Source organism: Copidosoma floridanum, unplaced genomic scaffold (assembly GCF_036245765.1).
Source record: "Copidosoma floridanum isolate Cflo_tuat_1 unplaced genomic scaffold, Cflo_Japanese_pri ptg000020l, whole genome shotgun sequence".
NCBI lineage: Eukaryota > Metazoa > Arthropoda > Insecta > Hymenoptera > Encyrtidae > Copidosoma > Copidosoma floridanum.
The window spans coordinates 9,010,648-9,027,057 of NW_028321897.1; the positions used below are offsets into that span (position 1 = coordinate 9,010,648).

The 16,410-nt window shown below is 30.1% G+C and overlaps 1 long non-coding RNA gene across 1 annotated transcript in view; it reads right to left on the reverse strand.

Annotated features, from left to right (window-relative positions):
- Positions 1 to 16,050, reverse strand: part of LOC106638816 (uncharacterized) — a 190,572-nt gene extending 174,522 nt beyond the window's left edge. Inside the window, exon 1 of the long non-coding RNA XR_016293131.1 lies at positions 15,950 to 16,050. This is a non-coding gene — a long non-coding RNA (uncharacterized LOC106638816). The remainder of the gene's footprint in view (positions 1 to 15,949) is intronic.
- Positions 16,051 to 16,410: the final 360 nt, after the last annotated feature.

Below are 16,410 nucleotides of genomic sequence, written 5' to 3' on the forward strand. Positions count from 1 at the left end.
GAGACTGGAGGTAGTATTGCAATTGTATTAGTAATGTAATGTTTTTAAATAATTCTTATTACCGTCATTATTATTTTAAATATAGAGAGTTAGTATATAAAATGATTGAATTTTATATATAAACAACGCGTTTTTTTTTGTTTCTGAATTTATTATGCACCTTATTCCAGAAACAATAAACATTAGAGCCCTGTTTCTCATCCCTTTACGGATACCTGTGACAAAGGTTATAAAAGTTAGAAATGTGGGAAATGTTACCATCTCTAAGCGAGAAATCACTCAAAATTTTATAAAACTTTTCAAGGTAGTGTATAAATAATTTTTTTGGAAAATGTACAATTGATATAATAATTGTATAAAAAATTCTTAAGTCATCCGAGAAATCATATGTTACTATATTGAAAATAAAATAAGGAAATAACTGAATCGATAGTAAATTCACGTACTACACTGAAAAAAATTTGGTTAGTCGGAGCAACCACAAATGGTAGCGAACGCGCTCTATAAATGTGTGGATTGCACTGAGCACCTATTATGGCTTTTTCTAAGGGCCACAGTTTATGTTAACGAATTTAAGACCGCCGTGGTCCAGAATCTCTCCCACGAGTGGTCGGTCGCATCAGCCTTATGGCCATGCGCGGTGTATCAACCCTCACAGTAGACGGTACACACCGCCACCTACTTATGCCTACGCAAATTACATACATATATATATATATATATATATATATATATATATATATATATATACACATATATATACCTATAATATGTACGCGTGATATGTATACAAAAATGCAACAGTTTTTAAATCAAACATCTTTCTTGAAAAACTTCTTAATGTGATGTTATCTGGTGTGTCTATTCAGCAGGCTTCGAATTATTTAAACTTCAAAAGGTAAGCAAAATAAAATAATGTAAAAATTGAGAATGACCAATAAAATATTATGTAACTTTTGCATCTGGTGACACATGTACATAACCTTACTTAAATTGCCTTTGTTGTTAATGTACAAAATATAATTGAGTGTGCCTTAAGATGGATTTTATAACAAAATTTTTTTGTCTAATTCAACGTTTTTAATAGTGTATTTTTGAAGCCATGACTTTATTATTATATGCCAAATTCAGTCTTTTCTTGTGCAGTTGAAAAATTGCATAAAAATAGTACTTATACCTTCACTATGTATCATGTGAAGTTTAAAAAGTTGATATTCTTTTTTAAAACAAGTTTGTCGGTGACTTTGCTCATATGTGGTTAGTCTGATTCATTTAAAGTTTAAAGTTTGGTAAGAATTCTCAATGAACTATTGGGGAAACCATTTAATCTCATGTATGAAACAGTATTTATAAAATTATACGTTACATTCCTATTGCCATGCTTTGAGTATGCTAAGTTAAATACAATTTTTCCATGGTAGGTGAACAGATTCATCTATAGTACATGTATACTTGTCTTGAAGGAAAACTAGTATTGATGAATCAACATTGAAGTGAAATCAATTGTAGTTATACTTATTAAGCTATTATATTAACTAGTATTGCATTTATTATAGTACATCATACAAAATAGTGAAAATATATATTCTTTGCCAAAACTAGTGTGCGAAAAGTTTTGATTTCATGTGATTTGTCTGACACAAGCCTAAGAAATAAGTAACATCTGAATCATGAACTTGTATACTTTGGTCGAAGCAAAACATTCAAAGCAAACAGTGAGTTTTCATCATAACTTTTTTTCTAAGCTTCCTGGTAAAAAATCCAAGAAAGAAAAGTTGCTTGTTTTATCATTATCTAAATAAATACCACGGTTTTAGAAGCAAATTATAGTTAGGAGGAAAAATTAGTTATCGCGGTGAAACACCGCTTATTTGAATTTCAAGTTTGACTAATCTTCAAGTTTGCATTATAAAATTGTATTCTGTGATTGTGTAAGTGTGGAAAGTAATTTCATAAAATTTTACTAGTTTCGTATATAAATGTGTGTGTGTAAAAAGAATTGTCTACTGTTTATAAATATCTGGTCGTTTTGAACTTTTAAAATTATTACACCTCTTCGGATAAGGCTTTACATACTTCTGATGTATTCGCTTTGGATGCAATGTAAATAATTAATTTTGTACTTTAACTATGTTTCTTAGCATTTTATAAAAAGTAATAAAATAGTAAAGTTCACATTTCGAAAAAGAATATCAACATTTTCAAAGCCAACAGTAACAAGTGTATTAAAAAAGCTTTTCAGGGATGACACTAAATACATTACTGTCATTTAACATCACAAACTTAGACATTTGAAAAATTGACTTTTGTTTAATTTTACACAGATCCTTACTGATTATACCCACACTCAAATTTTATTTTTGTTTTTTAAAATTATTTCACATAATTTTATCACAGATGACTTCGGATTCGCAAAATACAATACCTCAAGTTAGGCAAACTTTGCACACACAAGTCCCACCCACGATAAAACGAGGACTTGACACTTCTGGTGTATTTTCACCACAGTTATTATCTGTAGTAAACCATAATGCAACTAATGGTAGGGCTATGTTCTCTCAATCAGGACATAATTTAATATTGATCGACCCATCGAGAATAATTCATATCTTTGAAAGTACGCAAGCTCTCCCTTTAAAGAAGATGCCTATTCCAACTTCGCAACACTACTCTGAAGTTGAGACAATTGACGACCCTTTGAGTCCTTTAGTCAAGGAGAATAATTCAAATGATATTCATGTTGTGCAGCCAGGTTTGTCATATTGTTAATTTATTCAGATATTTATCACTTCACTTTTTTTTATATGAGAGTTTCTCACTATTTACGTATAACTCAACGCATATTTACATTAATTTCTTTGTGGCAAAAGCTGCAATACCGATTTTTTTTTTAAATTTTTGTAAGAAAAAGTATGTCCGTGATTTTGTAAGTGAAGATAATAGTCAGTTATTATCAAACTACATATTTCAGGTCTTAAGAAAAACTTATGACGGAGTGTAAGGCTGCGTATACATGGAGTCTTGAACTTCCAGGACCAGCCCATAAGCCCGTGTGAGTGCGAGTGAGAAGCAAGAACATATTACTCTCTTTCTCGCACTCACAAGGGCACATGGGCTGGTCCTGGATGTTCAAGACTCCATGTATACGCAGCCTTAATGTTGGAATGTTTTAAAAATGACGAGATGAGGTTTAAGAAAGCGAAAGAAAATAATTCTGATAAGCCTGCCAAAGAAACTTTTAACAGAAATTTAGTGGCAGAGTTAGTTATCAAGAATGAGTTTTTTATTAATGGATACAAGTAATATTTATTATCGTTTTTTAACGCATCACAATTAATTCTTTTTTTTTAATGCAAATACTACATTATTGAAAAAATTTTTTATGAATTTTTTTTGCGTTAAAATATTCTCAATATAAATGTGTACTATTTAAAAAAAAAACATTTAATAAATAAGAATTAATACGTTTAAAGCATGCAATACTGTATCATCTTATGAGGCGCAACAGTGTAAAATGGCAATATTCATAAATTATTAACTAAAATGTAACGTTACAAAAGTAGTCAAAAGCTTTGTAGTTAAGCAAATCTAGACCTACTAGTAAATAGTTTTTTATAATGTGTAGTCTCGTGCAAATGACTGACATGAGTATACACAATTCATGTTCGCTGTTATGACTGTACGACGGATAGTAATATAATAAAAATAAAAGTAATTTACATAATTACAAGTGTAAAATTAAATAAATACAAATAATACATTTAACTTTTCAGAATTGACGATGCACAGTTGAAAGTTTTGGCCAAAAGCATCGTAGAGCTATTTCCAACTGAAATTGAGAGTTTTTGGTACTCGGAGAGTTCCAGAGACTCTACTGGTCCGAAAATAGCTACCGGAGCTCTATATTACCAATTCAGGAAAATAAGAGCAGAAGCTAGAGCGGCAGGTCGCGATACTGGTCCCAAAACGGGAATAAAAAGAAAAATCATTGATAATGGTCAGTTATTTTTATTACATACAATTTATGAAGTTTTACTTGAATTAATTAGCAATGATGAAGATGTAATTTATGTTTGTTTTTTTTTCACAAAATTTTGCTTACAGACAACATAATTTACGTATTATATCTTGACATTTTCATTTTGTTAAAAAAATAGTATTTTATCTACTGTAGACATTTTTTAGTAGCTTTTGTGGCCTCACTAAAAAAAAAGTCTCTTTCACTTATGTGTATCCTACCAGGGTGGTCCCAACAAAGATACTAGTAATTCGTACTTTGGGCACGAAGTAAAAAAGTCTTGTCCGAAAGACGGAATTTTAGTACGTTACTTTGTGCCCCAGGTGCGAACGTCGTTTTTCTTTCCGAGAACGTAAAGTCGTACTTCGGGCTCGTAGTCACACTTTGCGCCCGCTACTCATATGAGCAAAAAGAGATTTAAGGACGCAAACTGAGTCCCGAGGGTGTAAAGACTTTGCGCCCATGATAAGAAAAAAAATTTTATAACTCATTTGCAGATCCAGTAGATAAAATTAAACTGTTTAACAGTAGTTTTACAACAATTGATGACGAATACGTTGAAAATTGGGCAAGATTGTACATCGTCACAAAAAAAAAAAAAAATATTTTACTACTCACGATGGTTGAACTTAGTGAAAACGTCGTGCATAAATACAGTACTCATGAAGTTCAACCTTCGTGAGTAGTAAAATATTTTTTTTATTTTTTTTTAATTCGTTTTTCAAGTTTTTGTTTTAGTAAATAACATGAATGCAGTACTAACGTTTACAGAGCTTCGTTCTTCCTGTGGGTCTGGCGACCCCCTTGTTACCTAAGAAATTGTGTCTATACTCATCTCATGTTTAAAGAACTTCGTTCTTACCGTGGGTCCCATGACCCATTAATCCCCCCTGGTTTTTTTTTTTTTTATTTTATTTTTTTTTCTTCTTTATTTCTTGTTTTATTTTTTTTTATTTCTTGTTTTTTTTTTCATATTTTATTTTATTACATTTTTTTTTTTTTTTTCTCTATTTCTTGTTTTATTTTTTTTCCATTTCTCGTTTTATTTTTTTTCATATTTCATTTAATTACATTTCTTTCCATTTTTTTGTTTTTCCTTCATTTAATTTCTTTTTTATTTTTATATTTATTTTTTTTTGTTCCCTTTTTTTTCATCTATCATTCTTTTTTTTTCATATTTAATTTCATTACTTTTTTTTTTATTCTTTTGTATTTCCATTATTTTAATAATTTATTTATTTATAAAAAAATTTATTTATAACAGTAATTAGTAGCATTACTGTAATGCCAAAAAAAACCTCAGGTTTAATAAAAATTGGTCGGTATTTTATGCATCAAATGCATAAAATACAAATATATAATGCGTTATAACGCGCCTTATTATGTTTAATCTACATAACCATATTGATGCTAATTAAATTTTTTTTTTTTTTTTTTTGTTTTAGATGTATTATTTAGAAAACAAATACACAATTTATAAAACAAATACATAATTGAATGTGTTATCAGTGAATACATTTAAAAATGGAATGTTATAGTTACGAACCACACCATAAGTACAAGAAACCGAGTTCCCATAGTCGGCAGTGCTCGTAGCAGAGTGGGTAAGGTAATGGACTGATTTGCAGGAGGTCGAGGGTTTAAATCTCTTGATTGGAAAATGTGTGCAGAAGAGTAACGCGGCACGGTTGGCAGCTATACATAAATAGTGGTGAGAGGGGAAGTGTATAGAGAACAGTCCATGAGGGATACGGGGTAAGGGGGGAAACTTGAGAGGAAGAGTAAACCACTTTCGTTTCAAAAAAAAAAATCTGTCGGTTTTAAAATTCCAGCCCCCCGAGTAACGCGACATAAAGAACTTCGTTCTAAAAACTCTTCAAGTTTTATGTGTCAACTGTACAATATACTGTCCACAATAATCATTTTTATACAATCGTCTTACATGTTACTTAAGTAATTTATAAATTATGCTATTATTACTTTCTTTTCATATAGAGCGAGAATAAGCTACATTCAACTAAAGTTCAATTTTAAAATCGACTAGAAGAACTTGGACTGCCTGTGCTTCCATACTTAGTTTTCTGTGGCACAATAGAGAATATTATCAAAGCATACATAGTAGTAAAAAACGAGCATTACGAGTATAGTACCCTATAGAAGCAGTAGAATCGTGCTTTAAAGTATGGACGGCTTTTTACACATGGTCATTTATTTGTGACTTTGCTTGGTTATTAATACAAAAGCACGTATACAAAATACCAGCTGACGTCTGTAAAGCATGAATTGTCAAGGAGTATAAAAAAGTCGATAATTTTGTAGAAAAATTGGAGGATCCTAGAACATAACATTGACCCAAAAAGTTCATTATAAGTGTATTTACTGAAATTGCTTTGAGTATTATTTAATTTAAGAGCTTATTCAGCAATTTCTAATTGTAATGATAATATAATTAAAATATAAAATCTTAACTAAGTTGAACACGTAAATTTGTTGATATTTAAATTAACATAAAAACGGAATCAAATAAAATGACAAATTATATTATTACTTTTAAATAAATGCTATATGGAGAGCCCAAATTTCCCCAAAATATCGTTCAAACTATTATAGATTTTTTAAATGCATTCATAGAAAATGTCTTACTTGCTATTTTAAAAGACGAAATTTGTAAAATCATTTCTTTAAATGACAATAAAGAGAAAATTCTTATTTGAATAAACGACTCATTCAGATCACATAGTAAAGTATTCAATGAATTTTCAACGTCATATTGAAGATTAAATGTACTTGAAAGTAAAGGTTATCAAGAGCCACAGGAATTTGAAATCGGGAAAAATTGTGTCGAGAAATTTGTTGAAAATCACTCCATGTTTGCGGAAGAAGCGATACATGCCGTGCGAATACCATTAAAGCACACATTAAATTTATTTTTGGAAATTCCTTTTATGTTTGAAAAAATAGTTAATTACATAAAATTATCATCTGCAGAAGATACAGTTATTTTTAATATTATTCAGAGAGTTGCTTCGGTCGAATTGTCAATAAAAAAAGAAAAAGATGAATACGTTCTTCCACTGTATCTTTATTATGATAAAATCGAAGCCTGCCTTAGGCTCTCATGCCGGCACCAATAAATTTGGTGTCGTATATGCTTGAATTGCCTGTCTACTTCTAAGTATTGCTTCGCATTTAGATAGTATCCTCTTCTCAATAATCGTACGTGCAAAAAATATGAAAAAAACTATCAATGAGCTTATTTTCTATAAAATTATCAATGAACTAAATTACCTTTAGAGTGAAGGTATGATAACTATTGTTAATAATATTCCAAAAATTGTCAAATTTCAGCTAATACTTCTAATTGGTGATAGCTTGGCCATGAGTAGCATATGTGGGTTTGTAAAGTCGTTTAAGGCCAACGTATTTTGTAGAATTTGTAGGATGACAAATGAGGAATGCTCTAAAACTTGTGTCGAACAGTAATCTCAAATCAGAACAAAAGAAACGACGATAAAGATTTCCGAATGTTTGATTGATGTGCACGAGACTGGCGTTAAAGAAAACTGCTGTTTTAATTTAATGTTATTCAAAATCCTATAATTGATTGTATGCACGATGTCCTTGAAGGTGTTTGTAGTAACGTTGTAAAGGCGGTTCTTTATGATTGCGTTTATGTGAAAGAATTTTTTTTTTTAATGTGTTGAATCAATTTATTGAAGACTTTAATTATGGCCCAGAAAAAACAAATAAACCACCTCTCATCACCAAAAACGGATTAAAAAATAAACTTAATTTTAAAATTTCTGCAGCAGAAATGCTGTGTCTAGTTTAATATCTGGGAGTTATGATTGGTGATCTAGTACCCCGTGACGATGATCACTGGATTTTATTTTTATCATTAAGAACAGTCATTGATATTCTTATGTCTCCTGGATTGACAAAAAATATGGTGTTAACAGTATCATAATCAATTAAAGATATAAACGAATTGTATATTAAGTTAGTAGGTTTGCTAAAGCCGAAATTCCATTTCTTAACGCACTATGCAACACTATTACTTAAATTCCGACCTCCCATTCATTATATGAGTGTGCGACATAAATCTAAGCATAAGGAGATAAAGAGTAATGCTTTAGCTACAGTATCAAAAGTAAACTTGTTAAAATTTATTGCAATTAAGCAAATGTTACGAATGTGCCAGACAGCAGATTCGTTGGAACTAGAACACGATATAATTTTGGGATCTCGCAAAATTTCATCTGCATGTCCTAAAATCGTATAACATGGTTACTTTTTATGGAATTACGTACAGACTAGGAGCTTTTGTTGTTATTAAGATGAAAGATAATATTCAATTTGGAAAATAGTTGGCATTAAAAAAGATTCACAGCCAAGTAATAAACTAAATTTCCAGACTAAGAAAATGAAAATAGTAAAAAAATTTTTTTTTTAGTTGAGAGTTATGATGAGATATTTCTTGATGACCACATTTATTCATACGTTATTAAACGTGATCAGAAAAACGATACCTCTACCGCTGCAACAGAACTTCCGTTCATTGCTTCCATGACATGTATTGAAAAAAAAAATTTTAATAGAATTGTTTCTCGGCACTATTTATAAATAACATTGCTTATGTTGGCGATATCTAACAAAAGTCTGTAAAAGAGTTTGTTTCGTAAAGAATTTTTAAATACAATATATTCCCAACGTTGCAGATTTGATGTGTTAATCTACGAATTTCCGTAGTATGTATATTAAATTTTGAATAAAATACTTGTAATTAAATACTTCTTGATATTAATAATCCTTTTATATGTAAGTTTTATATCATAGTGTCCTTTGATATACAATCCATGAGACTAACTCTTGTTAACTCAACTAACCAGGTGCCTTTGTAATCTGTGCAACTGCTCTTTGGCGCTCACGGTGCAAAACACGTACCGCCAGACCTGTGCATCTTTTGCTTAGGTCAGATACTCTGGTCACACAGGTTCTGCGCTCCGTCTGCTCTGTTACATTAGTACAGCTGACACGCTGGGTGTGGCACTGCAATTGCACAGATTTGTTCTCAGTAAAGGTCTCTTTGTCTTCAAAATTTGATAATACCATTTTTTTCGATTCAACGACTAAAAAAAGCTATTAGCAAGAAATCATTCATATCGTGAAAAATTGCTGATGAAAAGATAAAACAAAGGGGAACTCTGGAATCACAACATTTCTACTCACCTCTTGATAAAATTTACGGGTAATGTCCTTAAGATAGAATTTAAATTATAGTAGATAAGCTAGGCCAACACCAGCACAAGCCGAATCCAGCACCCGTCTTCCTCCTGCTTATGTGGGTGACCATTCACAGATAGCCACGATTTAAACGAACCGCTAGGAATTGTGCTTTCTTCTCTCTGGTAAGCTTGTAGGAAAGAGCGTTGTCTTATATTCATGGATGAGAGTCTCAACCATACTTATGTCTGTGAGGTATGACGAATAAGTGTTACCTTTCACAGATAATATATGCACACTTCTACATCCTCGTTAACATACTAAGTCTGATGCGCGTATGTGTCTCTTATTTTCATTTCTTACATTAGAGATGAAAAAATTCAAGATAGTAACTCCCACCATACGCTTTTACGGATTAGGTACAATAAATTACTTTTTCACACTTCCTAACAAATCTTAAAACATTTTTTTTCTTGTTATTTTTTCAATATTTATTTTAAATTACAATTTAAAAATAATATTTACAAAGTAGTTATCACAATATTCGTAACTTTTTATACACTATTCATAAATTATTTATACATTGTGCATAAACTGATATGCGTATAGTTCCTTATTTTTACTGCTATTATCTTCCCATTCCGTACGTAAGTAGAACTTTTTCATGCGTTTGACATTATGAAGAGTGCACTTGGATTTGTAAGCACCATAATAATAAGGACAAGTGGTAACCTATTTTGGAAGCTCAAACAAAGAATAATCTGTCATATCACTGACTTTAAATTAAAATCTTTTAAGCCGCTTTTGTCTTAGCTCTCCATTAAGAAAAATTTTAGTAGCATCATTAAGGTTCTCTCATAGAATATTCTCAATTTCAATGTACTTTGAATTACCTGAATTCTAGGCTAGTCTACAATAGCTAAGTTTAAGATACAACTTTTGGTCTTTGTTCTTCTATAATAATTTATGCTAAGCAAAACTTTGAAAAGATATGTTTGTACTTCAGCACAGTTTAAATCAAGCGAAGAAATAACTAATTCCTTAAGCACGTTATTATTGTTAGCCTTTTTAAAACCTTGCATGTTTATATCATACCTCATTTTATCTTTTTTCATGTAAAAACCTTAAATTATTTTTTAAATCTCTTATAAATTTCTTGTTTATGGAATAATGACTTATTAGTTTAGATATTTTCTGTTAGATTTTTAAACCAAGATCTCTTATTTCTGACATTATAACCCTTGGTTAAGAGTTTCTAATATTTAACATCAGTAGTAAATTTGCTAATGGTAGGCTTATGACATACGTTGATCAATAAATATCTTTATCAGCAAGTTGAAATTCTTATTTTAGAGGATCTTACAACATTAACGATCTTTTGATTTTTGCTCAGATTTTTTTTTTTTGTTCTCCAGCGTGTCTCTTCTCTAACTTTTTCATTCTCCTTGTCTTCACTTGTTCTCTTTTTCTCCTCTGGTCAAACTTCTCTGACCTTTTTCCATGGTGGTTTACAGATAAAGGATGCTTGTAGTGTTATGCATCGGGTTTTACAGCCTCACATAAGTTTTTTGACATCTACACTCATTGGACTATACTGTACGATACAATCGTGTCGAATTAAGCAGTAAATTGATGTGTTACTAAGGAAATTGTCGTGATATTTAAATCCTTATCTCACATCTATGGAAGCATTCTTTAATGACTCGTTTTGTTTTAGAGCATTCAAGGACTATCAAAGGTATAGCATGTTAACATTAATATTCACTTAACAATGATGCACGATCTTTGCCATAGTATGAATTCTGATGGTTTTCATACATGTCACATAACAATGCAAAATAATTGTTTGTTATATAAATATTAGAATTTTCATAAAGATAATACTGTGAATTTAAATACAGTTTCACATTTCTTATATTGCAATGATCAAACTCGCTAGCATTTAAACCTCTCTGATTTTAACGATTTGTCTGAAAGGCTAATTTAACATAGCACAGCTTTTCCAACTTATTGGACGTCAATGATCTCGATACTTCCTTTTTTTCTAACTAATAACTGTCTACAAAATTGTCCAACATAGCAGTATTCAAAATCTTTGCAAAAAACAACATATAACAGAGATCTTTTTTATCAGTTTAAATTGTATTATTGTCAATTTTTATGATATTTAATTTATTAGAGTTATTAAAATTTACGAAAAAATCCAGATTATGCAGAAGTTTTCTAAACAAATTACTTATAGTTATAATTTACAGAATAATAATCTTCAGTTTATAAACAGTTACTTTATTTTAAGGTACAGTGCCAGATTTTTTAGTCCTATTTTATACTCAATTCTTTTTTAACTCTTATTTTGAAGTGCCTTTTCAACAATAATTAAATTCTTGATCTTAATCTATTGTTATACAACTTTTAATATTCGCCAATCGAACCTGTTATTATTGCTTTTTTCATCATAGATATTATTATGTAAAAAAATCAAATATCATGCCTGAGGAGGAGCTCTCATTGTACCAATGAATTAAACAAAAATTGTTTTCAATTATACTTATTTTTATATCAAGAAATAGTAAAAAATTGTCTACTTTGATGTCAACCGTACACTAGATATATTTCTAATTGAAATTTGATTTTCTAGATATACTATAATTATCTTTTTTTTTCAGTTAAAAAGCAGTTAGCTACACATACTCTACAAACCACTTTTGACTCCGATAATTCTGTTAACACCTTATCTTCTAGGAAACTTCAGGCTATATCTGATAATGTTGGACTACAACAACCAGCTATAGGACAGTCATTAATCTGTTAAAAGTATTTCATGTTGAATACAAAGTATGTGTAGTAAAGAAGAAACTTCGAACAATTCAAAAAATTCTTCTTTGTATCGTATAAGAAACCTCTTAGAAGCCCTCTTTTTTTTAATATCCTGAGCCATTTGTGTGATAGATTAGTATGCAAGTATATAACATGGAGTAAAATTAATTTTTATTTATATGGAACCATGATACCACCTTTAAATGTTTGTATTTATACATATTTGTCTTTTTTTTCCTTAGGATCCTCTCTTCAAGAAATTAAAATTGACTGAAATAATGTAAAAAGGGTGCAAGCCACATTTTGCCAAGCTTTTTTTTCAAGCAAGCCTTCAGAATAGTCGCAGTATTTCGGAGCAGAATCTTTTATGATGGAAAACATTGACTTTTACACATCAAACACATAATTAACAATTCTTAACTACCCTACAACACGCCTACAATTATATTTAAGTGTGTAAAAAAGAGCAACATTGAGTGGTTCTAGAATATGAGTGGCATTAGGATATAATCAAATAAGCTTAATTTTTTTATTTAATAAGTGTAATTGTCCAGAACCAGCATAAATGAGCTCTTATCCAAGTTAAAAATTTGATTAGATTGTATCACCCTTAAATTCTTTGCATAGAGATTCCTTTGAACTTCTGCAAATCAGGCTCTTATATCTTTGTCACCTAATGTTGCTCTACTTGTGGTCAGATTTTTAATAAACTTAATCAAGTTTGTGTATCCATTCACAAAAAAACGATACCATTTTTTGCCTGGCCTGCTGTAACTAAGGGATAACTTCTTCTACAAGACTTTAGGAATGGATAAATTTCTTAGACTTTGTTAATCTTATAGGGTGAAATGAAGCTTAAATCACTTGATGTTGATCATGGTGTTTGTATGATGGACAACGGTCACCAAAGTCCACTGGTCTCATCAGGTCGAGCTACAATATTTAGACATACTCATTATACATGCGTGTTTTTAACTATATATTCGATATAATCGTTTAAATATGTTATCTTACAATTGCCGTAAAGTACATTTAAGCAGTAGAATAAATATATTTATTACAAGATTTGTACTAATATAAGGACCTAACTTTAACACGTGGCTATAGAGACCATTTCTTAACAGTTAATATTATCAATAGAGTCAACAGATAGAAGAAATTCACATGCAACAATCAATTTAATAAGACCTTTAAATTGTTGAGCACAAGAGTCAAGCTCTTTTGTCAAGTATAGGTGTATAATGGACCGTAGTATGGAATTGAGAAAAAACAATAGTAGATTGTTTACCCACACAGCAATGACTAGATATTGCATGATAATAAAATCGGAATTCTGAATGGAAAGCTGTAAAATTCAAATTTATGTACGGTTATTAAAATGTTTTTAAAGCTTTTCAGCAGTTCTTAGTGATGACAACAACTGGTCTTTAGAAACTAAAAAGCCATTTTACGGCAAGTTTTTATCTAGTTTTTAATTTAAGTTTTTTGTTGTGATGTGAAAATTGTGTGCTAGAACCTTTTTTTTTCTTGCAATAATAATGTATGCTGCGATTCAGCGTAAAAAGTGCTCTTTGGTACTTTAAACAATACAGTAGCTTCTTTGATACATTTACTTCTCCATACAGCATTCAAAGCTTTTTGAGATATTTATTCCTTTTTTTGTTTGTTGATCTTGCCTTTTTCGTTGTTGCTTCATTGAGGATCAAAGAAAAAATCAAAGAAAGAATTTGGAAATAATAAAATTTACCTTGTATACAAATACAACAATGTCTATTGCATGTTAATTCTTAGATTATACATACAAATACTTGATAGTTAACTAAATCAGTGAAAATTGCATCACATTTTATTTACATAATTTATTTTAGTAGCACTGCTCTCAAAAAAACAATATAATTTTTACCAATATGGCAGAAGAAATACATATAACTTAAATTAACAAAGCAGATGTACACAAATTTAGCTGTAGTTGAGTGCACTTGGATGGCAAAGAGAATTTTTGTCTCGTTATTACCAACACGTAAAGTGAGTGGTACATACTTGGACACCTTAAATACCACTGGTGCAAGATTATTTTAAAAAATTAATTAAAATTTATTTATGAACACTATATACATTTTTCGAATTACTCTTTATTGGGTTAATACATTGTACGTTAGTGCTATTTCCAATAAAACAAAAAAATTCGCTGCATTCAAAAATGCACTGAAACCGTAAAAGTTCTAGCACTTGTTGAAGAGATAAAACTGAACAATTTAATTTGTAATTTCTCGTTTATTTAATAATAATTAATATGTTTTTTTTATTAATTGATTTGTTTCTTAAATGTTAAAAAATAATTACAATACATTGTTCTACATTTTCTTAAAACTAAAGCATGTAAAAACTCAGTACTGTCGCAAAATCCCACTGCATCCTCCCCTTATGTAACAGCCCCAATATACAGTTGTTTACCATTATTCTTTGAAATTTTTATGCGAAGTCATTTGTATGTGCTTACGTACCTTAAAATCCCGTATTGTTTACAGAAAAAGGGGGTTTTAATAATTTTACACAATTACTTTTCAGAAAAACAAAACCTTTTTAAAACAAAGTAATCATCATTTAAGTCTAAAAAACGAAGCAACTTTTAATTGAATACGTCAAGGTTTAGTTTCTCATATTAAATTTTTTAACTCAGTGTTTCATGGAACATAATAATTCCAGTATATATTTCTGATACTATCAAAGCAATTAAAATGATATAACAATTCAAAAAAACGTGTTGAAACCTGCTTGTTGGGATAGGGAGATTACAACTAAGAGAGAGGGTTGTGCGTGGCAAGAGTCGTCATCGAGGGTGTCAGATCAGCTGTTGAGATCAAGCAACGGTAAGAACCCTGTGCTAGAAACTCTAGGCGTGGTGAGGTAGGGTTTCTGCTAGATTCCAATGTCATTGCTGGCACTAGTGCTGCTGATTAATTGTTGGTCGATGATTTGCAGCAGTCAAGAAGAGCCCATAGCCATGGTACTTGTCGGATTTTCTTAGTCATTAGGCAAAGGCGCCAAGGAGTGTAGATAATGGTTGGTGAGAGTTGGTGAAAAAAAAAAAGATCACTGAGGTACTTATGTGAAAATAAATGTTATTGTTTATTGCATTAAGAAAGGGATCTTGCTACCACCGTTGCTTAGGTGTCGAGAGAGCAAGAACTTAGTCTTAACATAGGCTTAATAGACTTAGACTTTTTGCACAGGCTTAAATCGAATGATCTTGGTGGATGCCTTGGAGTCGTTGCGCAGATTTCTTACATATTTAAGGCAACTTATCACTTGCAATATTTTCCTAGTTTTTACTACCTAGCGAGTGGTAGGTAGTACTATAAATCGTTAAGTATTAAAGAAAAATACGTGAGATGTAAACAAATTAGATCCATATCAACCGATAAATATTAAAATAGAGTAATGATTTCAATAATTACTTAAATCATACCCTAGACGATAGCAAAGTAGATAAAGAATAATAGTTTTACATGAATCACTAACATGTTCTAATTATCAAGTGACAAGAAATATTTTCCATGTTTGAAGAATAAAAAAAACCAATAGAAAAATTAAAAAAAAACTAATGTGCAATTTATAATCCTTAATATTAACGTAAAGTAGCTTTAGTTTCATGCCGTAACCAGGTTTAGTCTAAAGTATATGTTAATTTTTTTTACCTATAAGGATAACTAAGTATTTATTTTTACAAAGCACCAGTAAGAAAATGAATTGCTTAAAAATACTTACAATTATGGACTTTTTGCACATGATAATTGTTAATAGTAAGCAATGCATTAATGTTTCCCTTAATTTTTATTTATCAGAGAACTTAATGATAACAAATATTTATAAACAGATGTTATATGTTACCTTAATTTAATGAATGATCCCATGGTAATCATTAAAAGGTAGTCGAAAGGAACAAGGTATGCCATAGCAATGGTTGGCTCTTCAAATAGAGAGGAAAAAAACAACCCTGAAATAATGCAAAGTCTCTTTGTAGTGTCACATTATTCAAAAAAATTGTACGATCTTAACCTTAGTAATATTCCAAAACACATAAAATTTATTTATTGGTAAACATTTTACAAACAATTTATAATAGTACTAGCATTAAGATTAAACAATCGTAGATAATTTTTTTTGTAATTTAAAAAGTTAAAATTATTATAATAAGTAAGGATCAAACATAACACAAAAACCTACATTTACTCATTATATATTAATTAAGGAGACCTATAAGTCTCTGTTAATAGGAAAACTTGATATTTAACTAATTTATTTTATGCTTTGTTAACAAGTCGTGTTAACTTGTATAAAAAAATACAAAA